Source organism: Alexandromys fortis, unplaced genomic scaffold (assembly GCF_014885135.2).
Source record: "Alexandromys fortis isolate MF-2015 unplaced genomic scaffold, M_Fortis_MF-2015_v1.1 scaffold_55, whole genome shotgun sequence".
Classification (NCBI taxonomy): Eukaryota; Metazoa; Chordata; class Mammalia; order Rodentia; family Cricetidae; genus Alexandromys; species Alexandromys fortis.
In genome coordinates this window covers 892,347-920,185 of record NW_026067936.1, presented here as the reverse complement: position 1 = coordinate 920,185, position 27,839 = coordinate 892,347, and the positions used below count along the sequence as shown (strand labels likewise).

At 44.4% G+C, this 27,839-nt stretch overlaps 1 long non-coding RNA gene across 2 annotated transcripts in view; it reads right to left on the bottom strand.

Annotated features, from left to right (window-relative positions):
• Positions 1-7,044: 7,044 nt before the first annotated feature.
• LOC126504385 (uncharacterized) overlaps positions 7,045-27,839 on the bottom strand; it is a 34,949-nt gene continuing 14,154 nt past the window's right edge. The window contains exons 1-5 of one of the 2 annotated variants that reach the window (XR_007592575.1): positions 23,888-23,946; positions 21,415-22,524; positions 14,486-15,861; positions 10,635-11,163; positions 7,045-9,398 (exon numbers count right to left, since the gene is read on the bottom strand). This is a non-coding gene — a long non-coding RNA (uncharacterized lncRNA). Of the gene's footprint in view, positions 9,399-10,634; positions 11,164-14,485; positions 15,862-21,414; positions 23,953-27,839 lie in introns of those variants that run through there. The other variant, XR_007592574.1, reaches the window with a different exon arrangement.

Below are 27,839 nucleotides of genomic sequence, written 5' to 3'. Positions count from 1 at the left end.
CCAAAGTTCATGTCTACAAATGGGAGGAAACGTATGTGTTTGTCTTTCGTGGTCTGGGTTGCCTCACTCAGAAGGATCATTCCTAGTTTCATTGCTTCACAGGCAAATTTCATAATTTCACTTTTCTTGACAGTTGAATAATATTCCATTGTGTAAATGTGCCGTATTTTCATTGTCCATTCATGAGTTGATAGCCATCTACACCATTCTCATGCCCCTCCCTATGCTGTGAATACCATTGGTTAATAAAGAAGCTGCTTTGGGCCTATTGCAATGCAGAATAAGGCAAGGCAGGAATTCCAAGCAGATAGAGGAGGAGAGAGTAGGCAGAGCCAGAGAGAAGCCATGTAGCCACTGCTACAAGTCTAGGTGTGAATTTAACAGAGGAGGTAAAACATTTATATACTAGAAATTATAAAACACTAAAGAGAAATTCAAGAAAACATAAAAAGGATATGAGCTAGTGATCAGGTCTATCTATAAACCCTTTTGAAGGGACACATCACATCCAGATCATAATAGGTACAAGGACTACAATGTGGGGAAGAATTAGAGCAGCATTAGAAAGATATTTCATGCAGAAAAATGACAATATACCCTATCTTGTCAAATCATAAAAAACAGTTCAAAATGAGCAAAGATGCAAACATGAGACCTGAAGCCATAGAACAGCTAGAAGATGGGAAAAGGTCCAAGGCACTGATCTGGGAAACCAGGGCCAGAACTGACCACAAAAGTATCAGAAAATAAGCAAAAATAGACCAATGAGATTGCATCAATTTAAAAGTTGCCCAGTAACAGAAAAAAAAAATTAACCAAGTAAAGAACCAACCATAGAATGGAAGAAAAAATGTAAGTCACATATTTGATAGTTAATATCCAAATACACACAGACCTCTAACTATTCAATGCCATGAGAATCAACTCTATCTGAACAAAGTTAAAGAAATTAATTGAACGTTTTCCAGCAGAAGACAAATTGCCAACAGGTCCATAAAAATTATGAGTAGCACTAATAATTAGGAAATCCAAACTAGAACCATCATGAGATATTGCCTTATATCCATATGATGGAATTTTAAAACTTTGAAAGATAGTAAGTGTTGGAAACGAGAATTCTTAAACCTTATTGAGGGCAATGCAAATTATTAAAACCATTATGAAAAATATTGTGGATGTTCAGTATCTCTAAGTTCAGTTATCTTTAGTATGCTCAAGGAATATCTACATCTCATTACTCACAATGATGAGATATGCAAATAGCCTCACAGTCTGTCTCCCCCCAGAGAGAGAGAGAGAGAGAGAGAGAGAGAGAGAGAGAGAGAACTGCTATGCAGCCTTAAAAAGGGGGAAATCCTGTCATTTCAGGTTACATAGATAAGTCTGGAAGATGCTCTACTAAGCAAAATTAGCCATATGGGAAAAGATTCTATAATATTGTTAAGAGGAAGAAGTCATATGAGGGCAGAATGTTGCCCTGGTCTGTATCAGCTGGGAATGAGTTCCTAAACAACTCTGTAAGTACCACAGTTACTAATTTTGGGGATGATACAAATAAATTTTGCAAAGAAGAGAATTTGTGAATGCAAAATATTGTTCTTATTTTGCAGAATAAGCATAAACTCTCTCCAGGTGGAGTGGAGGAGTTGGTGTCACCGCCTGCAGGAACAGAAGAGCCCGGGCTCCTCCCTTTCTAGCTGTTACAATTCCCATGCAGAAGTCACATCAACTTTGGAATTAAAATAATCAGTTTTGGCTTGAGGGCTGAGGTCCATTGGGGACAATGTAAAGAGATGTTTTACTTATAAGTCCCATATTTTAATATCTTCCCTATGGCACAAAAAAAAATGGTATTTTCTCACAATACGTCCTGAAGTTCACATCTTCCATAAAGTCTCAAATTGTTCTCATCCCCACCTCCTGGTTTGAACCTCTCTGTTTACTCTAGGGTAGCCTGCTGGAGACTGAAGCATGAAAGTAAAACCAGCCCACTTCAGTAAAGTCAGAGGAGACCTTCAGTGGATGCTGTGCTGCTTAATCATGGTTGCCAGCCTGATGGAATTTAGAATCTCCATGGAAACAAGTCTTAGGGCATGTCTGTGAGATCACACGTTAGGTTAACTGAGATGGGGAGATCTACCCTAAATGTAAGCAGCGTGATTCTGTGAACTGGGGAGTTCCAGGCTGCAGAAAAACAGAAGGAAAGAAGGAAGGAAGGAAGAAAGGAAGGAAGGAAGGAAGGAAGGAAGGAAGGAAGGAAGGAAGGAAGGAAGGAAGGAAAAATGTGAGCCAAGCACAAGGATTTGTTGCTCCCTGCTCCCCAACTGGAGATGATGTAATGTGACATTCTCCTCCTGTTCTCCTCCATGCCTTCCCTGCCAAGATGGCTGCATCCTCTGGAACTGTAAGCCTGAGATAAAACTTTCCAAGTTTGTTCTGTAGGCATTTTATCCCAGCAACACGACAAACAGCTAATACAAGCCACCAGTGCATGAATTTTGCTATCCAGCCTGTCACCCTAACCATGCAGTTAGACAGCCTTTGGAATTGGTTTTCAGACAGAAAATGAAATAGTGTTAATCAGAGGCCTGGGCAGCAGCAGAGAATACTCTAGCAGGAAAAACGACAAAGCCATAGGAAAGTGGTACCATGTTGTAGTTAGATCCAAGGAGGCCCACTGTGGTCAGCACCAGGAACTACAGGTCAGGCTTTGAGGAAGGCAGGGCCCCCAGACACAGGGTGCTGTCCAGCATGCTAAGGCTGTTGATTTTGTTTAGAACAGACTGAAAACCAATATAAATACAGGAAATAAAAGGAGAAGAAAAATATAATGAAGAAAATGGGTTACATCTTCTCGATAACTATAATTATACTCTTGGTTTGGTATATTGTTTCTTGAGACGCATCTCCAGGATGGCCTTGAACTCGCTGTGTGACAGCTTCAGTCTCCAACTGCTTTAAGTACAGTACCACCAAGCTCAGCTCTCCATACCTCTAATTCTAATCTTGAAAAATGACTTTAAATGTCAATACTTGCTTTACCATATTGAGACTAAGGAATAAAATTATCTCCTCTCCAAAATACCTAAGAGCAGGGGCAAGAAGACGGTGCTCCTACTGCTGAGATGTGTAATCCCCCCAGAGTCTCCTGACCCACTGAGTACTTGACTTAGTTGCCAGATCTAGCTGGTTTCCCCCCCCCCCCACTTTCTCCACCTGGCCATATAGCCAATCGTAAGATGGCAAGTGGCAGCTGGCAAAGGCTCTGCTGAGATCCAGAGGCTTTGAAATTATATTTGGCATATACACTCAGAGCAGAAAGGAGCCAACTATTCACCAGCACCCAATCTCCTTTATCACCCTTTCCAGATGCCCACAGAGAGAGCCTAAGACGTTCACACTGCCTGTCACTTGCAGTGTGAAGTTCTGAGCAACCCAGCTCTTGGACATTCCAGCAGAGTCTGGTCCTTGATGCCTTGGGGGTGCCTGGCACTGGAGGAGTTTAGCAAAGGAACAAACATCCAAGAGAAAGAAAAAAAAACTCTTTTACTTGGAAGAAAAAAAATCTGAAATATTTTATAAACTCAAAGAAAGTGCCAGAATACTTTTTAGATTCTGGATTCAAGTGTGGTTTGTGAAAGACGCTTCACTGACTTATGGGAACTTTAAGCAAGAGTTTTGCACGCCAAGAGCTTGTGGGAAGAGGGCAGCTCAACACCCCTCCCATGGAAGCCACATGGGGTTCTAGAAGACACGCCATGTGTACTGCATAGATAACCCTACACGAAGGCTTTTCCAGGCTGCTGAGGCATCACAAGTCCACAGGGAACGAGGTTTCTCCTCACCTTTGCTGGCTTACTGTGTGCCCCTCACCCCCATTTTGCAGTCCTCACGTGGGGACCAAAAGAAGGGACTGAGAACCCAAACTATCACTGCTTGTTGATTAAATACAGATGTTTTGTTTATTTTGACATTTAAAAATAAGACAACCAGAGATATTGTCTGTGTTTTCTGTCTTGCCCGATTTCCACAGTCAAGTCCCAAAGAAATCACACAGAGGTCCACATTAGTTATAAACTGATTGGCCTTTTATTTTATCTCAGGCTTTTTATTAATGCTTACACCTTATATTTGCCCATTATTTTTGTCTATGTTAGCCACATGGCTCGGTACCTTATTCAGCGAGGCAATCACATCTTGCTTCTGCTGTGGCAAGGTCAGAACTGCTGCAGACTAGGACTTCCTTCTTCCCAGAATTCTCCTGTTCTCATTGACCTGCTTCTACTTCCTGTCTGGTTGTCCTGCCTATATTTCCTGCCTAGCTACTGACCAATCAGTGTTTATTTAAAATATAATTGACAGAATACAGACAATTGTCCCACACCACAGAAGTTTAAAACTTATATTAGGGACAGGAAACAACCCCCCCACAGGCCCCGTTGTCTGCAGCTCAAGGACCAAGACATGTCTCCTCTCAAAGGGAGACTTGTGCCAATGGAAAGACCTCTTCTACATGCTTGCCCTGGGCCCATCAAGGCTCTGATGGCCATAAATCATGAGTTTCAGGAGCAGATGGTTTCAACTTGATCCCAGCCATACTGTCTCAAAAGAGATAGGCCTTGGAAATGACCCATTAGAATCCCCCTAAAGACAGGTTCCAAACACACAGCAAGAACTAGGGTGGTGCCAGATGGTCAAAGAGAAGAGAGTGATCCCGAGGGCAGAACCAGCCTCACTAAATCTGCCTTCCAATGTGTGTTGAGACTGAGATTGGAGGGACCTTGTGAAGGGGCTTCTTGAGCCTTGCATACTGGGGGGACTCGCCCTCCTCATAAACACACCCCTCCTCCCCCTCTCTTCCCCCTGCCACTGTCCCTCTTTGAATCAATAGCTGAGAGATTATTTTAGAAAGCCAGAGCTTGTTAGTTCTGTCCCTCCTGACATCCCCTTTATGTTTGATACAGGTGTTGTACTTCAGGTCTCTCCTCCTGTAGCCTTCATAGCCAAAGTGTGCAGCAAACATTAGACATTCAGGCGTTTTTCACAAGATCACATGCACACTGGAGTCCTAGCAACAGGAATCAAGTATTGCTGGGTGCGGTGAACCTTATGTGTAATTTTCTTTTGCTTTGTCTGTTTTGTTGAAGTGGAGTTTCTCTGTATAGACCTAACTGTTCTAGAACTCACTCTATAGACTTGGCTGGCCTTGAACCAGGGGATTCGCCTACCTCAGCCTCCCAAGTGCAGTGATTAAAGGCTTGTACCACCACTGCCCAGCCCATATGTGTAATTTCAGTAATAGCTGGTTAAGAGGACAGAGGATCACAAAGTTGAAATCGTTCCGGCTACATGAGACACTATCTCAAGAAACCAAAAGAAAAATAGAGGAAGGGAAGGAAGGAGATAAATGAAGAAAGGGAGGGAGATAAAGGAAAGAGAAGAAAGGAAAGAGAAATAGAAAGAAATGAAAAAAAAAAAAAAACAAGAAAAAAAAAAAAAACAAGTACCACAAAAGTATTAGCCTATGAAACCCCAGTATTCCCAACAAGGACACTCCTGTTCTCAAGCAGGCTGGAAAGGGCAGCTGAAGTCCTTCCGTGTGGTCTTCAGTGTATCAGTGTGACATCAGGACAAGGACAGCATGGATAGCCCTCTAGAACTCTGTCTGAGTACAGGACACCTTTGTTCAATGAGGCCACATGCCTTTGGTCTGCACTCTGTTTTACATGTCAACAAAGGATACAAATGATAGAAGAAAGGAGCATAGAGGCCTCTAGTTATCATGACATCCACTGCAGGCCTCTAGTTACCATGGTGATCCACAAACCTAGCCCCCAGCCATATCTAACTGAGCCTTTATGGTTAGACCTTCCAAAGACTTCCTGAAGGACCTCACCTCTGTCCAACACACTTCTTTTAGAGTAGTTTTCTTGTTCAGAACTTTGCGACTCAGGTCTTAAACCTGTCTAGCCAAACACTTTTAAAACTGAGCACCACCTCCATGGTCCATCCACATCGGTCCTGCTCTTGTTTCCTGTTCATTCCCTTCCATGGCCATCAGATGGCACCACGGTTCCACAGGCCACCCAGGAAGGTCAGCCAGGTGTCTGGGATCTCTTCACACCTACTTTTGCTGCCCCTTCGAAGCCTGTGTGAAAGGAGCCTAACTGCGCTTTGGAGCAAGTCCTGTGTGTCTGAACCTCTTAAAGCTGAGCTGAACTGGCCCCTCCATCTGCATGGTGCATGCTTGCAGTACCTGGAACAGAACACAGCCCCTGTAGGACATAAAGAACTGCTCTGGGACATGGTGGAGCCCTAGGATCACTGTCTACTAGGGAGGTTCAGGGTCTCTGGCATTATCATACTAACACTGTTTCTAGTTAACCCAGATCTATTTCCCTTAACTGCAGTCGGCTCCCCTCCCCTCCTCACTTTTCTGATTTAAGTAGGGAACCAAGATACTTGAGTTTCTTCTTAAAGCCACTTTCTATGAACTTATCTTCCTGGTAACTCCCAACAATTTGATCACTTTAAAACGTTATTTTGCCCAGAAAACCTGTTTTTGCCAGCTGGTCTTTGTTCCCTGCAGCACCAATCAGATGATGGTAAAGTACCTTGGTTTCCCAGTTTATTCCATGCTGTGCTCACATGGCTCAGAGTTTCCTCATGATCTGGTAGGAGCATCTTTGACCAGAGGGAGCATGTGTGTGTGTATGTGTGTATGTATGTGTGTATGTATGTGTGTTTGTATACATGCCTTGTTGCAAACAAAGCTGTAAACAATCTAGAGCCTCTAAGGACAGAGGAAGAGCAAGGGAACACAACTTTAGAAAATTCACCACTTGCCGGAAAAGGCACAGGATAAATACCAGCCATCAATAACCACACAATGATGCACACAACACGCAACTGATCTGAAAGCCAAGCTTCATGTCCATATAATCCCCCCAAACAGATGTTCAGTCTTAGAATTCTCTTCTTTCCCCTCCCCTCCCTCCCTTCTCTCTTCCCTACCTGAGATGTCTTTCTTCAAAGCTGCCAGGCTGCAGAGACACAGGGCCAATTTAGACACAGGCCATCAAAACTGTTTCCACTTCAAGTTGATCCCTGCAGACGGGGGCTTGGGTTTAGACACTACCACCTTGGTACTTAATAAGCCCGTGTCAGTCAGAAACTAATTTATAAAAGCTGTATGAAAACTCTTTTCCTCGGGGTACCACAAACACTACTCCTGACAGCCCTAAGGCTAATGTCTCCACCTGCCTCAGCCCTGGGAATGCTAAGGAAAATCCCTGAGCAGATGAGACATGACAAGCAAAATCTTGTCACTTCTTAGCCTAAGGCAGAACCAGGTTAGTAAAGCACACCTCTGGTCTCCAAAGACTAGAGGGCTCTGATCTCATGAATGGTTTAGTCCAGTGGTTCTCAACCTGGGGATCAAAAGACCCTTCACAGGGGTCACCTAAGACCACCAGAAAACACAGATACTCATAGTGTGATTCATAACAATAGCAAAATTACAGTTATGAAATTTAAAAAAATCAGTTTATGGTTGGGGGTCACCACAACATGAGGAACTGTCTTTATTAAAGGGTTGCAACATTAGGAAGGTTGAGAACCTCTGGTCTAACTCAGGGATGAGTGATTGAACCCTGGGAAGTGGTGAAGCTGCAAAGGGTGGGACCTGAAGGTGGTGGGAGGAAGTAGGTCGCTGGAGGTTGACTTTAGGGACTATCTCCTGCTCTAGATCCTTGCTGTGAAGGCCTCACTCAGCTCCCTGTTGACCATGAGGTAAATAAATTCCTGCACCTCTCCCTTCTGCCATCGTAATATTATGTTATCTTCTTAATTGTTAATTAAATTTAACTACTTTTGAAATAGCCGTACTGTAGATTAAGACAAGTTTTGTGGATATAAATATTTTCTGTAATGCTAATTTTGAAAGATTGCAATAAAACTGCTTCAGCTTAATATATATATTCTGCTCAACCTTGTGGTCCCAAATAACATGGACTGAGCCCTCTGCAGTCAAGAGCTAAATTAAAGCCATCTTCAAGTTTCCTTGATTATCCAGGTGTTCTGCTCACAGCCACATAGAAGAAACATGGTGTCACCTGATTTACTATCTGGCTCTAGACAACCAACAGAAACTGTCTTAGTCAGGGTCACTATAACTGTGGAAAAACACCATGACCAAAAGCAACTTGGGAAGGAAAGGGCTTATCTCATTCACATTGTCTTATAGCAGATCATCATGAAAAGGACAGGAACTCAAGCAGGGCAGGAACCTGGTGGCAGGAGCTGGTGCAGAGGCCATGGAGGGGGTGCTGCTTACTGACTTGCTCCTCATGGACTTGCTCAGCCTGCTTTCTTATAGAACCCAGGACAAGCAGGCCAGGGTGGCACCACCAACTATGGGTTGGGCCCTCCCCCATCAATAATTAATTAAGAAAACACCCTACAGGCTTGTCTACAGTCAAATCTTATGGAAGCAGTTTCTTGATGGAGGTTCCTGCCTCTCAGATGTCAAGTTGACATAAAATTATCCAGCACAACTGACCCCTTGTCAACTTGACATTAAAGCACATCACTGTTAAACCACAACCTTTGCTTTCTCACTCATCCCCCAAGGTCTTACATTAAAAACATAAATAACTTTAAAAGTCCCACAGCCTTTACAAATTCAAACACATTAAAAGTTCAGTGCTTTCAAACAATCCGGTCTCTTTCAAAATCCAAAATCTCTTTAAAAAGTTCAAAATCTCTCAACTGTGGGTTTCTGCACAAATAAAAGTTAAGTTAAATTCTTACTTCAAGTGGGAAATCCAGGGTACAGTCACAAACAGATTAAAGCAAAAAGCGAAGTCCAACAGCACAAATAAATCAATGTCCGATTATCTGAGATATATTCACCATCTTCTGGGCTCCTCTAAGGGGCTTGGGTTATTTCTCCAGCTCCGCCCTCTGCAGCACACACAGAGGCTTCTTCTAGGCTCCATTCCATCCCTGCTGCTGTTCTTGGTGGTCATTCCATGGTACTGCCATCTCCAAAATTCTGGGGTCTCTTGCTACAAGTGGGCTGTCCTTTTACCAGTAGCCTCTCCTGGGCTCTCTTCTGGGCACAGTGCCAAGCCCCAGTTGTTCTCCATGACTCCTCATGCCTTCAAAACCAGTACCACCTGAGTGACTCTTATAGCACCAAATTCACCCGCTAATGCCAGGTACAGCCTTGGATGCTTTGGGGACACAGCTTCTGTGTGCTGACCCTGAGGAAACACTTCCAAGAAGACTTCGCCTTAGTGATGCTGGTCTCTTAATAACAGCCAATTCTTCGTTTCTGGCTGACCAGACACCACAGGTTCGTCACATAAATGGTCCAGTAAAGTCGTTCCTCCCCTCTAAAATAGACACAAAACAGCTCAAAATTTTTATCGTCCAAGCTTCTACAGATCAGCTCGTCAAGCATTGAACATTCAGTGGCTTTTCTCACCCAAAGTTCCAAGGTCCTTCCACAATCCTCCTAAAACAACATGGTCAGGTCTGCCACGGCAACACTACTCTCTCCTGGTACCCACTTGTCTTAGCTAGGGCTACCATTGCTGTGATGAAACAGCAGACCAAAAGCAACGTGGACAGGAAAGGGTTTATTCATCTTACACTTCTATATCACATTTCATCATCAAAAGCAGTGAGGGCAGGAACTCAAGCAGGACAGGAACCTGGCGGCAGGAGCTGATACAGGGGCCATAGAAGAGTGCTGCTTCCTGACTTGCTCCCCATGACTTGCTCGGCCTGCTTTCTTATAGAACCCAGGACCAGCAGCCCAGATATAACCCCACCCACAATGGGCTGGGCCCTACCCCATCAATCACCAATTAAGCAAATGACCTACAGGCTTGGCCACAGCCTACTTATAGAGGCATTTTCTTATTTGAGGTTTCCTCCTCTCGGTGACTCTAGCTTGTATCAAATTGGCATGAAACTCTCCAATACAGAAACCAAAGCCTGTCTCTTCTCCCATCACAATCCATTAGAACTCCGCCCTTGTCATCACAAGGTCTGTCTGGAATAAGTGTCTCAAATCTGTTCTGTTTAGGGTTTCCTTCTCAGCATGGTCCTATGATTCCTTCCTTCCTTCCTTCTTTTTAAACCTACTTAATTTTATTAGCATACAACTAGAGAGTTTAAAATAACATTTAAAGTTTTGTATTGTATTTCTCTTGGATCATACTGATAAAGGTCATTTTGAGCAACGTGGTTGCATACTGGAGCTGTAAGAGGACCAGGATGCTGACACTTTTCGCTCGAGAAAGTGGGTCAAGGCTGCGGTTGCACAGGATGCAGATAGGCACTGGAGCTCACAGGCTTATATTTAGATCCTGGCATCGCTACCCTCCACTCTTGTGATTGTGGTTGTGCTGATGTTTGCCCAGAGCCTTAGCCTCCTACCCTATAGAAGGGGCACGACAGCCCTTCTCTCAAGAAAGTAGAAGAAAATAAAATGAGCAAACACCTACATATGAGCTTCAACCGGTTCTTATGTGGACCCAGATTACCTGACCCTTCCACAGAGTAAAGCCCAAGGCTACAGAAATGCCGCAGGACCAGGCAGCAACAGTTAGAAAAATTCTTACCCTCCCATGGATGTGGACCACAAGAAGAAAACGAAGCTGATCCGGGCCAGGTACAGCTTGTCCATCATCCTGAGCTGTCACTGCCTCTGGTGAATTTGCTGTAGTCCTTCAGACGGACTCTAGTAAGGTGTGCAGAGGACAAGATGTTTCTATAACCAGTAGAGAGCCTTCCCAAACATGTACAAGCTAACAGATCCAGGTTGCACGTCCAGCTCCTGTCTGCTCCTGACCTTGCTCGTTCTTTGAAGTCTAGTGCATCCTGAACCAACGCTTACGTTCTTCCCACCAAGGTTCAGCCTGTAGACTGCTCTTTGTCCAAGGCTCTCACGCTTACAATGTTTGTAAAGAAACACCACTTGGTTCTGATGTCTAAGACAGTCTGGAAGCTCCTCTACCATAGGTTGTTTCTGTACATGCTGCTAGCCTTCTATGACCCATCCGTCACACACTCTGGCATGTCTGAGGGCACAACAGTCTCCGTAGGCACTCCACAGAAACCAGGAAGCAATGGTCGAAGAGGCTTGCAGTGCTTAAAATATTGTCAATGAGAAAGAATCAAGATCGACACTAAAACTGTCATGTCCCGGGTTCTGTGATGTGTTTGACTCACGCTTTGTAGCTACTTGCTTCTTTTGTACTGCTATTGATTTTATGACTAATATTTCACGGCTTGAATTCTTTTTTCTCATAATGCAGTCTGAGCTCAAAAAATGCCCAGTGTGCCTTTGTCCTTTAACTCGCTGGTTCTCGACCTTAATGCAGTGACCCTTTAATACAGTTCCTCATGCTGTGGTGACCCCCCCAGCCATAAAATTATTTTCATTTCTACTTTATAACTGTAATTTTGCTGCTGATATGAATCATAATGTAAGTTATCTGTGTTTTGAACGGACTAAGGCAACCCCTGTGCAAGGATTGTTCGGCTCCCAAAGGGGTCGTGACTCACAGGTTGAGAAGAGCTGCTTTAGATGCTCTCCTCTCTTACCCTTCCTTGCTCACTGTCCCTGCTCTTCTGGGATCACTCACCCTTTCTCAAATCTGTTGAAGGTGCTCTGGCCCTTTAAGGGCTGCTTATAATATCTCTGCCTATTGCAAAACAGTGTGCTCCTGGACTTTTCTAGGCTAAAGCCTTGGTCCCTCTTCTTCAGACAGATCCTCAGAGATGCAGGATCACTCTTACACTAACAGCCCAAGACAAGTCACTCTGCAAGGGGTGTGAGTGCAGTGCTTGTATGGATAGCTCTAGGATGGCTTCTCCTGGTGGCTTCTCCATGGCGGCTGTCTCTATGGTAGGCTTCTCTATGATGGCTTCTCCATGGTGATTTTCTCTGTGATGGCTTCTCCAAGGTGGCTTCTCCATGGTGGCTTCTCTATAATGGTTTCACCATGGTTACTTCTCTATGGTGGCCTCTCCATGATGACTTGATGATATAAGCATTTTGTCCTCGCAGATACTGGGAAGGAGACTCTGGGATGCTATCAAGGCCCCACTGGGCACATGGAGGAAATGATTCTAATTCAGCCTGAGTAACTCACAACCTCATGTTTCTTACTTATTTAAGCTGAAATACCAATCAATATCCTGGACAACGGTAGGGACTTGCAAGTTGAATGGAGACAGGATCCAAGTAGTTGGTCATGGGAGAGCACCTGGAATCTGTGTGATTGGAAGGAAGAACACTGAGGATTGGGTCACATCTGGGAGGCTTCTGGAGCGATGGTATATCTAGACCCTCTTCTAAGGCAGAGGTCAGCTTTCTCAGTGAGTGCCTGCCACCCACTCTCACATCCCTAATGCATTCCATACAATACCGCATGAGAAGCTTCACGAATGTTTTCAAATGAAAACTCGGTGCCGGCTGGCCTTACTCAAGCCCTGTGGTCTGCAGAGCACAGCCGCAGTGCAGACTGTTGTACTTCAAGCAGGTTGGAACTGCATGGATAGAAGGACGTCGTAGGCCCTTCCACTCTGTGGCTACCCAGCTCCAGATTTTCCCCAGCAGGGCCCAGCCCCAGGGATTTCCATGGTGCAGAGAAGATGTTTCTGGCTCAAAAACAGAGACAGTTTGTCCTTATGGGGTCATGAGGAGGAGGAACCGTTCTCGGCTCCCAGTCTGAATCTATTACAATCGACAAGGCCACCGTGGCCCAGTCTGTGCTGGTCACAAAGGAATGACTCCCTGAGGTCTCTGGGTTTAACCCCGTCTCTGTGTGGATTTGCCCTCATAGAACCATATGGATGCGGTTCAAGGGTAGCTTGTCCACTTATACCTTCAGCTCCCGACTCTCTTTGGTGTCTCTACCACAAGATCTTGTCTTGAACTCTGAGTCTGGTGTGCAGAATTCCTATCTCATGTGACAGCTACCACAAGGCAAGTGAATCATTCTCACTTCCAGAGGAGAACCTAAAATCCAGAAAACATCATCTGACCATAGATGCTAAACACCAAACCCAGGACTGTACCCCAGGGATGCTCTCCCTCCAGCTTTCCTCATCCTCACAACCAGAACATCAACTACTCTGTGAATCACACCAGAAGCCCACGAGACTGACGATGCTGACACTATGCCTTTCCCAACTTCAGCTCATTGGCTACATGCTTGCATCCCAATCCACCATCTCCATCCATTTTCACTGAGTGGGAATTCATTCAGCCAACAGTGTTTTGGGTACCTGCCCATTAGGGCGTGGTCTGAGGCACTACTTGTGGACTGATAAAGCAGACGTGCTAACTCTCTTCAGTGGTGGTCAGAGTTCTGTTCACAGTTTCCAGCACTCACAGAGGACCGCGACTCTCTACCCTTATTCTGAGTTTTTCCCCAAATAAATACTTGTTATTCTCTATTCCGGGATCTCACGGACTCTCTTATTTGCATCTACACTCCACCTGCAGGCTTTCATCTGAGCCACTCTTGTCTCCTCCCAGAACTGACAAAAGACCACGTGTGTCTTGTTTTCCAACATCAATCTTACCCAGTTTGTCTGTCTTAGTTACTGCTCTGTTGCTATGAAGAGATACCATGAGCAAGGCAACTTACAAAGGAAAGCATTTAATTGGAAGCTGGCTTACAGTTTCATAGGGTTAGTATATGATCATCATGGCAGGAAGCATGGTAGCAAGTATGCAGGCAAGCATGGTGGAAAAGCAATAGTTAAGGAATTACATCCTGGTCTACAGGCAGGAGGCAGAGAGAGAAAGAGACAGAGACACAGAGAGAGACAGAGAGAGAGGCAGAGGCAGAGACTGAGTCTGGCATGAATTTTTGAAACCTCAAAACCCACAAACAGTGACACAGTCCTCCAATGAGATTGGCCACACCTCTTAATCCTTCTCAAACAGTTCTACCAACTGGGGACCAAGTGTTCAAATACATGAACTCATGGGGGCCATTCTCCTTCAAGCCACCACAATGTCCATTTTTTTTCACCATGACCCGTGCTGTTTCTATAATGAAGTTTCTCCCGTGTCATTCACTAATTGAAAACCACTTACAGAAGCCCCATTGCAACCATATAAGTGAAGAACATGCTTAGTATGCTTCCAGGTACTTTATAGTATCTCTTAACTGACTGTTCATCTTGATATTATTCTCCCTTTTCTTTCTTCAGTCACATTGGCCTCTCTGTAAATTTTCAAATGTGCTAAGCACTTTTTCTTACCCAGGGACCTAGTGTTGCTTTCTCCTCTGCATGACATAGTCTTTTTTTCTGTGGTGGCTAATCTTGGTTGTCAACTTGACCAGATCTGAAATCAACTAAAAAGCAAGTTACTGGGCCCACTTATGAAGGATTTTCTTTATGTAGCTATTTGACATGGGACAACCTACCCTAAATATGGGCATCACCTTACCTTGAAAGCTTTGGTTTTTGCCTCTTTGCCTTTATATCTTGATGGTGAGTTCACCTACTCTGTTGCTGCTGCTGCATTTTTTGCTGATGTCAAAAGTAGCTCTGTTGGCCACCCAATGTGGACAGAAGACGAGCCACGACTCTCCAGTCATCTTCTGGACTTCAGTTGGGACTGCTGAGGCATTCAGTCTCATGGATTGAGAAGCTCCCATACTCGAAGCCTCTCTGGTGTGAAGACGGCCACTGTTGGGCCCACCGCTCTGATGGCTGTAAGCCAATCTAACGATTGTTCCTTTAATTTATTCATCATATCAGTCCTGCTCTCTACAGCAGCCAGATGTGTTCTCGTTCTAACATGGCTCAGTGAGTTAGCGCCTACCATTTGATTCCTGTGAAGATTTGGGATCTCAGCTTAAGTGTTAGCTTGTTCTTTTGCTTTTCCTAGATTTATTTTTACGTGTACATGTGTTTGCCTACAAGCATGCATGTGTACTACATGTGTATCTGGTGCCCACAAGGACCAGAAAAGTGTGCTAAATATCCAAGAATTGGTCATTGCCCGGGGTGTGCAAAGAATAAAACTTGTGTCTTCTAGAGCAGTAACAAGTGTTCTTAACCACAGAATTGTCATCTCTTAAGCCCCTAAAACATTATTTTCATTTTATCATGTGTGGAGGGGAGGGAGGATACACTTGTATGTAAATATATATATTTATATATATACATGCCTCAGCGCTCATGTAGAAGTCAGAGGAAATCTTGTAAGAATCCGTTTTCTCCTACCATATGGGTTCTAAGAACCTAACTCAGGTTGTCAAACTTGGTAGCAGGTGTCTTTATCCACTGGCCCTCAAATTTTTAGAAAAACCTTTTCTTCGTGCCTAGATAAAGTCAGCTTATTTCATTATTATATTCATATTTCTCCTTCATGGAAAAAATGACATTTGTAATTTGGTTATTATTTACATAATTATAACCAACGCAACAAAAAAATGTTGCCAATAAACAGCCTTAAAACTTGAAACATAAGTATATTCTGTACTGGAGATGGATCAGCATGTCTGGTCCTGCCCAGGCTCAGCTGGTGCAACCCTCCTTCCAGCTACCGCGCTGTGCTCGTGGCTCTGGCTCCAGCTGGGGTCTATGGGTCATCAAAGCCATCCTCTGCCTTACAGCTCCTGTCCATGTCAGAACAACTCACCACGGCCCATCCTCGTGGTGATAGAGAGGCAGAAGAAGGCAGAGACATTCTGTCTAGGCTGTTAATAGGCTCTCTGCAATGGCCGTCCCGTCCCACTGCCCTCAAGCTAAATCAAAGATGGGAAAATGCAACCCACGCCTCTTGCAAGAGAAACTATGAAGTCACGTGGTGAATGCCTAGAAGAAGGAAAGAGACAACAAGAAAAAGAATGTTATCCACCACAGCGTGCGTCCGTGGAACTCCATTTTCTATTATAAACTGTAAAATCTATGCCTGTGTAGCTTTCTACACTGCAAGATAAGCTGCAAATGCCTTGACTTTAAAACAACATCTATTTACTGTCCTGAGGTTTCTGGCACAGCTCAGCTGGATCTTTGGCTCACAATCTCCCAAAGCCACAGTCAAATGTTGACAGGACTGTGCCCTTATCAGATGGCTCCACTGTGGTAAAGAACTTTTCCTGTAGAGTGGCGGCAAAATCCATCTCCTTGCAGCCAGCAGTAGAAACAGGGTTGTTGTTTCCTCCTGGCTGGTAGCTGTTTTCATCACTTAAAGAGGTGTCACAGTTTACCAACACCTGATAAAGGTTTACTTCCTGAAAGCCAATTAAGAGAGCAGATGAAGCTAGCCACGGTAATCACAGGAGGGAGACTAAAAAAAAAATGGGCTGGTGATAGAAAGCATTCTCAGGAGATGAAGTCAGAACGGCTAAGAAACACCTGGAAAGGGGCTCATCATCCTTAGAAATTAGAGCAATTCAAGTTAAAACAATTGAGATTTCATAGTACCCCAGTCAGAAAGGCTCAAGTCAACAATACAATGAGTGCTGTCGGGGTCGTGGAGAAAGGAGGACCCTCATTTGCTGTTGGTGGGAACACAAATTGGTGCAGCCACTCTGAAAATCAGTGTGGGGAATTCTCAAAGAAAACTAAAGCTACCAGGTGGCCCATCTGTGCCACTCCTCGGCATCTGCGCAAAGGACACGGTATTCCCGTCACTCTAGAAGGTCATGGTGTTTCTTCGTAGCAATAGTGACGGCTTTGTTTCCTCCAGTCTTACTATCTCTAGTACTTTTATCAAGAAGACATGATGGATTTTGTCAAAGGTCTTTTCTACATTGATTGAGACTATGTCTTCTATTTATATAATTTATTGCATATATTGACTTGCATACTTTTAACCATCCCTGCCTCTCCAGAATTAAAGCCAACTTGGTCACGATGGGTGATCCTATATTTGTGTTCCTATATTTGGTTTGCAAGCGTTGTGTTGAGAATTCTCGCGTTTATTTTCGTCAGAGATTTAATCTATAGTCCTTTTTTGTTGTGTCTTTACCTTACTTGGCTTAGGTATTAGAGTAAAATTGTTCTCGGAAATGCTCCTTTTCCTTCGTCCTTCCTTCCTTCCTTTCTTCCTTCCTTCCTTCCTTCCTTCCTTCCTTCCTTCCTTCCCTCCTTCCTTCCATTCCTTTTGAAATAACATGAGAAGCAATGGCTGTAGTTCTTTGAAAGTCATGTAGAATTCTTCTGTGAATCCATCTAAATCTGGGATTTTTTTATTTGGAAAATTTTTATTACTGTTCCCTTCTCTTTATTTGTTATGAGTTTGTTTATGTTGTTGGTCTCTTCTTGGTCTAACTTTGGTGGTTTGGATAGATCTAGAAATCCTTCCACTTCTTTTGGGTTTTCCTGCTTAATGGAGTACAGGTTTTTATTTTTAATATTCCCTTATGATTCCTGAAAACATTTCTTCCCTGTTGTAATGTTTTCCTGTCCATCTCTAATTTTATTAATTTGAGTCTTCTTTCTTTCACTTGGTTAATTTAGTTAAAAGTTTGTCAGTCTTATTCATCTTCCCAAGAAGTCTGTCCTTAGTTTAATTATTTGTATTTTTGTTTGTCTGTTTCTATTTCATTAATTTCTGTCCCACTTTTTATTGCCTCTTTCTTTCTGCTGACTTGGGGTTTGCTTTGTTATGGCTTTTACAGACTCTTGAGCGCATCTTCAAGCTATTTATTTGCCCCTTTTCTGAATTTTCCAGTGGATGCATGCAGGGCCATAATTTCTTGGGACAGTTTCATTGTGTCCCATAGGCTTTGGTATGTTCTGTTTTCATTTTCATTTAGTTCTAGGAATTTTTAAATTTCCTTCTTGATTTCTTTGACACACACATCAATCAGTGGTGGGTCCTTTAATCTCCACAAGTTTGTTTAATCAATGATTATTTTGTTGTTAATTTTTTTTTAGCTTTGTTGCATTGTGGTCATATAGGATGCATGCAGTAATTTCACCTTTGAGATTTATTTGGGACCCAATATGTGGTCAATTTTAGAGAAACTGCCATGTTCTGCCGTAAAGAGTGTGTATGCTGTGGTGTTCAGGTAGACTGTTCTGTATGTGTCTGTTAGGTCCGTTTTTCTAGCATGTCAGTTAATCGCAGTGTTTCCATTTGTTTTGGGTCAGGATGACCTTTCCATTGGAAAGGGGGTGTTAAAATAACTTAATATTGTTATGTTGGAATAAATCTATCGTTTAAAGTCCTTGGTATGATTTTTATGATATTGGGTATGCCTGCATTTGGTGCATAGATGTTTTAAGACTGTGGTCTCTTTTAGGTTGACTGTTCCCTTAATCACAACGAAGTATCATTTTTTATCTCTTCTGATTAATTTTGGTCTGAAGTCTAGTTTGTCAGATACTAGAACAACCCCCACCTAATTGTTCCCTGATACCATTTACTTAGCCTCTTTTTCCCATCCGTTTGCTCTAAGGATGCCTATCCTTGAAGTTAAGCTGTTATTTCTTCTAGCCAAAAAGCCGATTCATCGTTTTTCTTAATCCATACAATTACCCTGTGCCTTTTAATTAAGATGTCAAAGGCACTGATATGTAAAGTTAGTATAGAAAGGTGTGTGTTACATGTTGTTCTTTTGTGTTCTTAGCCTTGCTTTGCAATTCAGTTGTTGTGGAAATATTTATTTCCTTTCTGTAGCTCCCCCCCCCCCCGCCCCCAACCTCTTTTCAGCACAAATTTTGTTTCTTGCTTTCTCTATAAGGTTGTTTGGTGACTAACCCAGAGACAGAAGTTGCATTTCCACATGCCTTGGGGAACGACACCTTTCCCCAAAGTCTGTCCTTGGTCCACTCCTGCATCCCAACACTGGAACCTACTCTTTGTGCTGTTTCCTTTGGATCGTCAAGGCTTCCCTGTCTTCCAGAACTTTCTTACGTGTTAAGCCTTGTATTTTGCACAACCACAGAAAATATGGGGCATGGAAGCTACCGGCATAGCCTCCCAGTAGCCTTTACTCCCTGCCAGTGGCGGGTACCCCTGTTGTCACATTCCCCAACAGCAGGAAAAAGAGTTCCAGAGAGACAGACTTGTGACTTAATCCACCCTCCCTCTCACTAAGGCTATGACCAATCTAGCATTCATCTCACGCATTTTATACATTCTAAACTCTGAATCACCTCAAACTTAGGAAGCCATTGCATTACTCAGGGTTCTCCAGAAAAACAGAACCATTAAGATTTATGCAAAAAGAATGATAGCAATTTTATTATAAGGAATTAACTCATGTGATATAGAAATCTTCACTTGGCAAGGTGGAGAATTAAGAGAGCAGATGATGATGTTCTGATACCCAGGTAAACTCAATATCCAGACAGCGGTCACCTTCTCCCACAAGGCCCGGTCAGAAGCCCTACTTTGGGGCTTTCTTGGTAACTCTGCTCAGTTGCTCACCTCATGTTGTCCTTATCCTGCCCAGGGCCAGCAAGGAGCTGTGCTTGCAGGCTTTCTAAATGAGCCCTTTCAGCCTTCCATGCTGAGCTGCTCTTCCTGGGACCTACGAGCCAACATCCAACAGTATGACTCTTTGGTAATCTCCACTGGGCATTCTTCCTAACCTCTTCCACCAGCCAGAGAACCTTGTCTAAGCACTGGGCCTTAAATCCTTTGAGGTTTTTACACCACATGCCCCCCTAGTCAGACCTCACCCAGGCAATCACATATACCACCACCAAGACCCCAGTAACACCCTGGTACCCAGGAATAAATCCCTGATTGAAGTCCAGGAAAACACAAACAGTTGAATGAAATAATGAGACAGTTCAGGACTTGAAAAGTGAGTTCAATAAAGAGATAATAAAATATACTGGAGAAAATGCAAGCAGGAATGAAAGTGGAAATGAAAAATGTAATAACCCAGTGGGAGCACAGTGGAAAACCATACTAGCAGAATGAATCAAATACAAGACAGGATATCAGGACTGGAAGACAAAGCAGAGGAACTGGGCCAATCGAAGAAATGGTAAATGTAAGCAAATACATGAAAAGAATACCCAGGAACCCTGAGAACCATGGAAGATAAAATCTATGAGCTATAGACATTGAACAAAGAATTCCAGGCAAAGGTTAAAGCAGGACTTCAATAGAAAAATAGAAGAAAACTCCCCCAAATTGAGGAAAGGCATATCCATACACAGAGGTCCACAAGACACCAAGTAGACAGGGCCGGAAAAGAAGCTCCTCATGGCATATTATACTTAACACACTAAATATACAGAACAAAGAAACTGTATTGAAAACTGCAAGAGAAAATCCACAAGTCACATATCAAAGCAGGCCAAGCAGAATAATAGCTGACTTCTCAAAGCCAGAAGAGTTAAAAGAACTCATATGCCAGCCGTGACTTCTATACCCAGCAAAACTATACACCTGGCTGCAATGCAAAGGAAAGTTATCCAATCCATGATGAGAGAGAAAGAGGGAGAGACAGAGACAGAGGCTAAAAGAATTCGTGTCCTCTGGGGTGTGGTTGACCCCGAGCCACTGAGTAGCACACTCAACCTTACAGATTATCTCATCATCCTGATCTTATTAAAATTTTGCTCGTGCTCTGTAGAAGAAAGGATCTCTCAGAAGCTGTTGTCGTGAGAAAAGGTCAATTTCTTTGTACCCTGGAATCCTGATTTACTTGAGCTTCAGACCAAATATGTAACAACTCAGATACCAAAATCCATCCAAAATGAAATTAGTATTTTCCGACCTTTGACTCCACTTCCCGTTATTCCCAGTGTAGATTTTTTTTTTCAGTAGTGGGAAAGATGAGCTAATTGGAGCTTGACTAGGTGTGCAGTGGAGTCAGATGGCAGGATAGAAAGATGTCCCTTAGTGCCAACAGCACACCCAGGCTCCAGGCAACATCTTGACCTTTGTAACACATCTAAACTTTCTGTGTTTATTCTGCAAAATGCAAACCTTAATGCTTATGATGGTTTATTAGAAGAGAAGTTGTAACAAGGGCACCCCAAAGCACAACTGCTTAAATCATTACAAGCTCATGACTTTGTCATAAGATCTAAGGGCAAGGAGTTTGGGGTTATAGGTCAGCTCCACTCAGAAAAACCACAGTAGCAAGACTAAGTGTCACCATGTAGCTCCCACTTCTAGATCCCAGTCACAGACATGGACAGAGGAGAGCCAACATTTTTCCCCTTAAAGAGAGCTACAATATTACCTAGAATGGTATACCTTATTTGCTCATGCCCCAAGGGCCCGAAACATAGCCATGTTGTCATTGAACTGCAAAAGTAATAATAAAATGAAGTTGAGAAATCCAGCTTATAATTGGATAGCCATATATCCAGCTGCGGCGGGGCATGGGGCAAGAGAATGCTGATAGTAAACAAGAAAAGAGAAGACAAAAGTGGTGACATTCTAATTACCGACAAGATGATCCCAGAAGTCCTTGTGGTTTAGGCGGTGGCTAGTTTCCTCATCCGTTACACAATCTTTCCTAAGTGCTGGCTCCCACTTCTTGCCATTCCTTTATTCCAACTGGTGCGTTTTGTTGTTTTGCACATTTCACAATCCACAGCTGACTGTTATCCTGTTTCTCTGACACCCTTCAGAGGGTTGGCCTGTTCCTGCTGTGTCTCATCGAATCCATCTCCAAACCTGAGCTTGCAAGTGGGCCGCGCAGGCAGGTACTCCTTCTGGAGATGCTGCCTTTCAGGGGTTGCTGAATCTCCTAGGCATGTGTTGTTCTTCTTTCCTAATAACTCTGGTCTTTATCTTGCAATGCCCAACATATCTTTCTTACTCTCTCCCAAGGTTTTTGGAGCACGCAGAGCTTAGCCTAGTGGACAGAACCAAGGACAAGCCATCAGCTCCCTGCATCATTTTTCTTGTCCTTGCAAAGGTAAAAGCAACGAAGGCAAACCAACGCAAACCATGTCTGATGTTTGGTAGAATAACCGTTACCACACGCTTCCCTCTGTACCTGGAATGGAATTTTCAATACTTCAATACTTCGCTGTGCTGAGTTCTGCTTACCCCAGCTTTTGCCAGGTGTTTCTCTCACTAATCTCAGAGCTCTGTGAACTGCTCTGCCTCACTTGGCAAGCACTGGAGGCCCAGAACCAATAACGCTCCAGACAACCGTTCTGCCTTCGCTCCCCTTGACTCTTCAGCCACTTTCTCTTTATTTTTTTTTTCTGGGATTCTGTTGTTCATGAGGACACTCCCTGTCCAGAGAAGAGGAGGCTTGCCTGGATGAAAGAGGAGAGGGAACAAAATGTGCAGAGCTGGGGTTGAGAGGGATGTAGCCAAGAAGTAAACTTTAAAAAAAAAGATCAGCATTTTGGCTGAAGCTGAAGATCCTGGGGCCATGGCGAAGAAATTTCCAGAACCCACAAATGATGGTGGCAGGGAAAGGGCACAGCCAGCAGTTGACTTAATGTCTTGGGAACACAATAGGTCCTCCACAGTGTCCTCTGGCTATTGGACAGAGAATGGATCCCATCACCCAGGCTGGATGAGAAGAGCCGCAGTCCCTGTGGAACAGAGAAAGGAGAAGGCCTGGTGAGTAGACAGCGGCTTCCAGAATACCTCAGAGGACACAGACAGTCCTGGGGTACCAAGGTCAGGAATCACAGCCTATGTGCACACAGCTTTGGAATGCTGCTTTTGGGGAGAGAGGACCAAGGAGGCCCAGGAAGCCTTGCCCGACTTCACAGAAGCCAACGATACACCCATTGGCCCTAAGAAGTTCGCTCCAGGCCATTTCCAATTGAGACAAGAAAAAGAGAAATGGGTATTAAAATACAAGAAACTAGAAGAGACTCTTCTGGTTTTTTGATTTTGTTTTTTGATTTTTTTTTTATTCTTGTTGTTTTTGTTTTGCCTCAGTCTCAGACAAAGCAAGAACAAAGGTTAGATTAGACTAAGCCTGCTGCTACCCTGGTTGGAGTTTTTGCTCAGCCCCCAACACATGTTTGCAACAATCCACAAGAGAACACAGAACTGGAAACATTTCTGACCACTTTAAATTTTTAAAAAGCCACCCACAGAATCAGTTCCAGGTTTTGCAAGGGAAGGACGGGGTCAGGACAGTAATAATTCAGATCAAATGCAGCCTTGACCTCTGCAGGGAGAATAATCTCCTCCTTTCCAATGTCATCCATTTAAGATGGCCTCCAAGGTCAGATGGGAATCAATGCCACATTTTAGCCTCCTATTGAACTCTCTCCCCTTCCTCGGCCGAGACAGGGGACTAGGGGAGCCAGGAAGCTTGCTGTAGACATCAGGGACTGTGGATGAGGGCAGGAGGACAAGGCGAGCATATGCCTTTTCTCTCAGTGAGGCTGTCTCCTAGGCACTGACTTCCCAGACTGTCAAGAGTACATCAAGTTCAGCTCTCCGAGTATTCTAGCATCCCTGGTAACTCAGAAACCTATGGCCAGATCATCCTGGGGAGTTATGGTGTACCAGCTGTGCCCCAGACTATGCTGGGCAGTCAGGGAATATCAGCTATGCCCAAACTGTCCTAGGTAGTTAGGGAATACCAGTTGTGCCCCAAACTGTACTGGATAGTTAGGAGGCATCAACTATGCTCCAGATTGTCCCGAGTACTCAGGAATTACCAGCTATGTCCCCAGACTGTCCTGGGTAGTCAGAGAATACCAGCTATGCCCCGGACCACCTGGGTAGTCAGAGAATACCAGCTATGCCCCGGACAGCCCTGGATAGTCAGGTATTACCAGATATGCCCCAGACTGTCGTGGGTAGTCAGGGATTACCAGTCATGTCCCAGACCGTCCTGGGTAGTTAGGTATTACCAGCTATGCCCCCAGACCGTCCTGGGTAGTCAGAGAATACCAGCTATGTCCCAGCCTGTCCTGGGTAGTTAGGAGTTACCAGCTGTGTCCCGAACCATCCTGTGTAATCAGGGATGACCAGCTTTCCCAGGGGTCACGCCAGACCTAAAGAAAAACAATAAAACCTCTGTCAGTTCTCCTGCATCCACTACAAGCATTTTATAAGTAAAATCGGATTCCATTTTTTTCCTTAATTGGCTGCAGTAAAAAGTATCTTCCAAAGGGACGATCTCATGCTGCGTTTTGAAGAACTATGGATGAGGTCAGACACTGTCCTGTGTAGGGATCCGGGTCAGGAAGGTCAGGGGCTGGGGGAGGGGTAGCGGATGAATGTGAACTTGAAGCTCTTCTTGGTGCTTATCAACAGTATGAATTTATTTCACAAATCTTTGGCACAAAAAGCCAACTTTCTCTTTATTTTTCCAGTGAATTTAAGCTTGGCTCAGCCCCTACATCAGTTTCTGTTCTTTGGAGACATTAAAAAAAAATATCAGGAATTTATACAATAAGAAAATGTGGGGAACAGCCTCGTGTCTTCATCGCCTCTTGTGGTCGGCAATGGGATGGTGATCAGTGTCGAGCCTCTGCTGCTCCAAAGGGGAAGACAGTGTTGCTTATGTACCCTATAGGCCTGCCCATGCTCCATCCACAGAGGCAGATAAAATGCAGGCCCAACTCCCAAGGAGCTCAAGCCCCGTCCATCCCTCCATTTTCAAGGCACCCACTTACACCAATAAAAACCCTCTGCTTTGGGGCATAGAGTTCGTCTCCTGGTGACCCTACTCTTGTTTCTTCCTAGGGTAGGGGAACCCTAGCTCTCCTGAGCAGAGCCTAGCTGTCTTTGAAAGGATGTAGCAGATACTGTTCCTTCTCTGGGAAAACTTAGAGGACAGAGAGAACGGGTCCCTCATTCAGGCTGGTTATGGGGAAGAACCCTTTCCCCTCTTCCCATGGGCGATTTCTCTGGCTCTCTACAGAATGGTGGGATCCGTGCTTCATCCTCTTATGGTCTCCATACTATAGCGCCTGAGCAGTGGAGTATGCCCAGGGCTCCTCCCTCTAGTTGTGAGATGTGCCCATGGCACTGTTTGCCTGAAGGAGGTGCTGTTGGCTAATTCACACATGGTGCAGCATGTGCTTGGGCAGTCCTGTACCAGTAAATCTGTATGCCCCCTGGGGCTTCATGTCACCACAGAAGCATCGTCCCCCACCCAAGACATAGGGAGAACATGGGAATAGTAACCATGTCCCACAAGAGGGAAGATATCTGGGTTGCTGAAGGATGTGGCCCAACTGTGCTGGTCCCTAAGGTAGGTCAAGCTAGGCCAAGGCTGGGATCTTCTTCCTCTAGACAGGCTTTTCCTAGAATTCCTCTCCTCCAGCTGGGCCAGCCTGCTTGCGCTTACTGGAAAGAACACACTGCAGTCAAAGCTGGGAAAAAGTCTGCTAGCCGTTTCAACAGCTTGGGAAAGTGACTTAAGCTGTCTGGCTATTGATTTCCTCGGCACCACCGTGCTCAGGCCTGCTCTGGTGGATAGAGGACCCCACTGAATGAAGGCACAAAGTGGACAAGCAAGACCAGGACTGTTCACACACGGCTGAGAAGAGGAGGTGTTCTGTTTGTAGGCCTGGCCTCTCCAACCAAGTCTTGCCGCTGTAGGAAGCCATCTTGTAAACAGAGATCGAAGGTGCCCATGCAGGTGCAAGGAAAAGTTCGTGTAGCTGGGTTTTGTTCTCCTTTAATGCCAAACAAGGTACATCCTGTCTCAGCCTGACAGGAGACGGCAAAGCCTCCCCCATTTCTCCCAACTCCAGGCTGCGGGTTTCAGACACTGTAAAATATTTTCTACTTGGGTTATTGTCTTGTGATAGACAGTCCCTGATCTCAGCCCCCTGGAACCACCCAGAGATGGCACCTATACCCCAGGTGGCCTTCGTGAGGCCTTCACTTCCTCTCTGGTCATGCTGGCCATGTACGCATCTCTGGGAAGAAGAGCAGTGGACCAGGGGCACAAAGGCTCTGGAGTTAGGAGTCAGAAGGGGAAAGGCAGTAACCTCAGTCCCCTAGAGCAGACTTGGCCTCTAAAAATAGCCCTATGATGTAATCCCCAGAACAAAGGTTTCTTTGGCTCCAGGAGTCAAAACTCTCAGCTTGGAATTCAAGGAAAAGCTTTGTTACGAATATTTCACATGACAGATCCCATTAATATCTCCAGCTAATTGCGCCCATTTTGTAATCCGTGTTGTCAAAAATTCCAGCCAGGTCAGTTAAGGGGAGAGGCTTGGATTTATCAGGGGCCTCCCAAGTTCCTGTAAACGAAGTCACATTTGGCATCTAATCCGGCTCAGAGCCATGTCGCCAAGATTTGCTCTAAGTCTCTGCTCCACAGACAGACCCTATTGTATTCTTCAGGCTGGTCCTCTTAAGATGTGATGAGAAGGAACCTCAACTGGAAAGAGGGGAAATGAGCTTTATCACACCTTAAAATGAGGGCTAATCTCAGACAGCAAGGGGTGGGGCAGGAGTTGCTTTTGAATGGATGCAATCTATTTCTCAGAATACCTTTGCTGCTGCTCGGTAAACTCTCTACTCACCAATTCTTCTCTACTCATCCAATTCTCTCTACCTTTTATTTGTGAAGCTCAGATCCTATGGGGACAATCAGGCTGTCCTGTCACAGGAGACCAGAGACCACCATGTACATAAATTATGGAAATTGACCATTTCTAAAATGGTGGCCCAGTCCTCTGACCAGACAGAAGACCATCAAGAAAAACAAAACAAAACAAAGTAGCAACAGCAGAAGGAGATTCCTGCTGGTGTCTTTAAGATCCTTCCAAATGCAAAACTCTAAGGGGGGGGGTGGCTGGGCATCACTGGGCACTTGTCCCCTGATAACCAGATGAAACGGCTGGGATGGGAAGGCAGATGACAGTCCAATTTCGGTGTATTCCCAGAATAGAGGGGAAGCAGGCCTTCTCAACTCGTACGCTGGGAGATCACACACAGAAGAGAAGAACAAAGGCTCAAGTTGGCCAAGAACTTAAGCTAATTTGGTTGGACGTTATTTCAGAACTTATTTTCTGATATGCTTTACTTGATTTATTTAAATTATTGCTGCTGTTGTTGAGACAAGATCTTACTCGGTAGCTCAGGCTAGCCTAGAAACTCTGGAGTTCAGTCCGGCCTGAAACTCATGACAAGCCTCCTGCCCCAGCTTCTTAACTGCTGGAATTACAGGCAGGAGCCACTGTGTCCAGCTAATTAATTAGCTCCTAATACATTAATTTACTCATTCATCAAGTGGGTTTTGAGGGACTGTGCTAGATGCTCAGGATTTAGTGAGCTGCAAAGCTGATAAAAATTCCTGTCGTAGTGAATTTGGCAGGATTAGGAACTAAAAAGATGAACTGGTATATGTATAGGTATAGATATGTGTGTGTGTGTGTGTGTGTGTGTGTGTGTGTGTGTGTATAAACACACACACGTAGCAACAATGAAGGAAAAGAGGCCATGAATTTGACAGGAGCCAGAGGGGTATATGGGAAGGCTTGAAGGAAAGAAAGGTGAGAGGAAAATGATGTAGTTCTATTATAATCTCAAAAAATATCTAATTAAAAAAAATAAGATGAACCCAAGAAGGCTCTCTGGACTGGTCTACCACAGGGACATGTTGTGAGCACACGATACCTATGAGAAGGGGGTCCTCCCCACACAGTGAGCTGATGACACTTTGACCTTGGGTTTCTCAGCCTCCAAAATTATAAGCCACTTATTGCAGGTATGTTTTCACTGTAGCCTAAATGATGTAAGGAGGAAGACAGGGATGAGGTAAGGCCTGAATGGGTCCCAGGACACACCATGCTGGTTCGCAGTAGCTTGTTTTGTTTTCTTCTTCTGCTTTGTTTGGCTTTGTTTTGGGGACTGGCATCTGAACACAGGGACCGGGGCAGAGTTCTCGATAATGTCATTCTTACATGTTTTGCCCTGA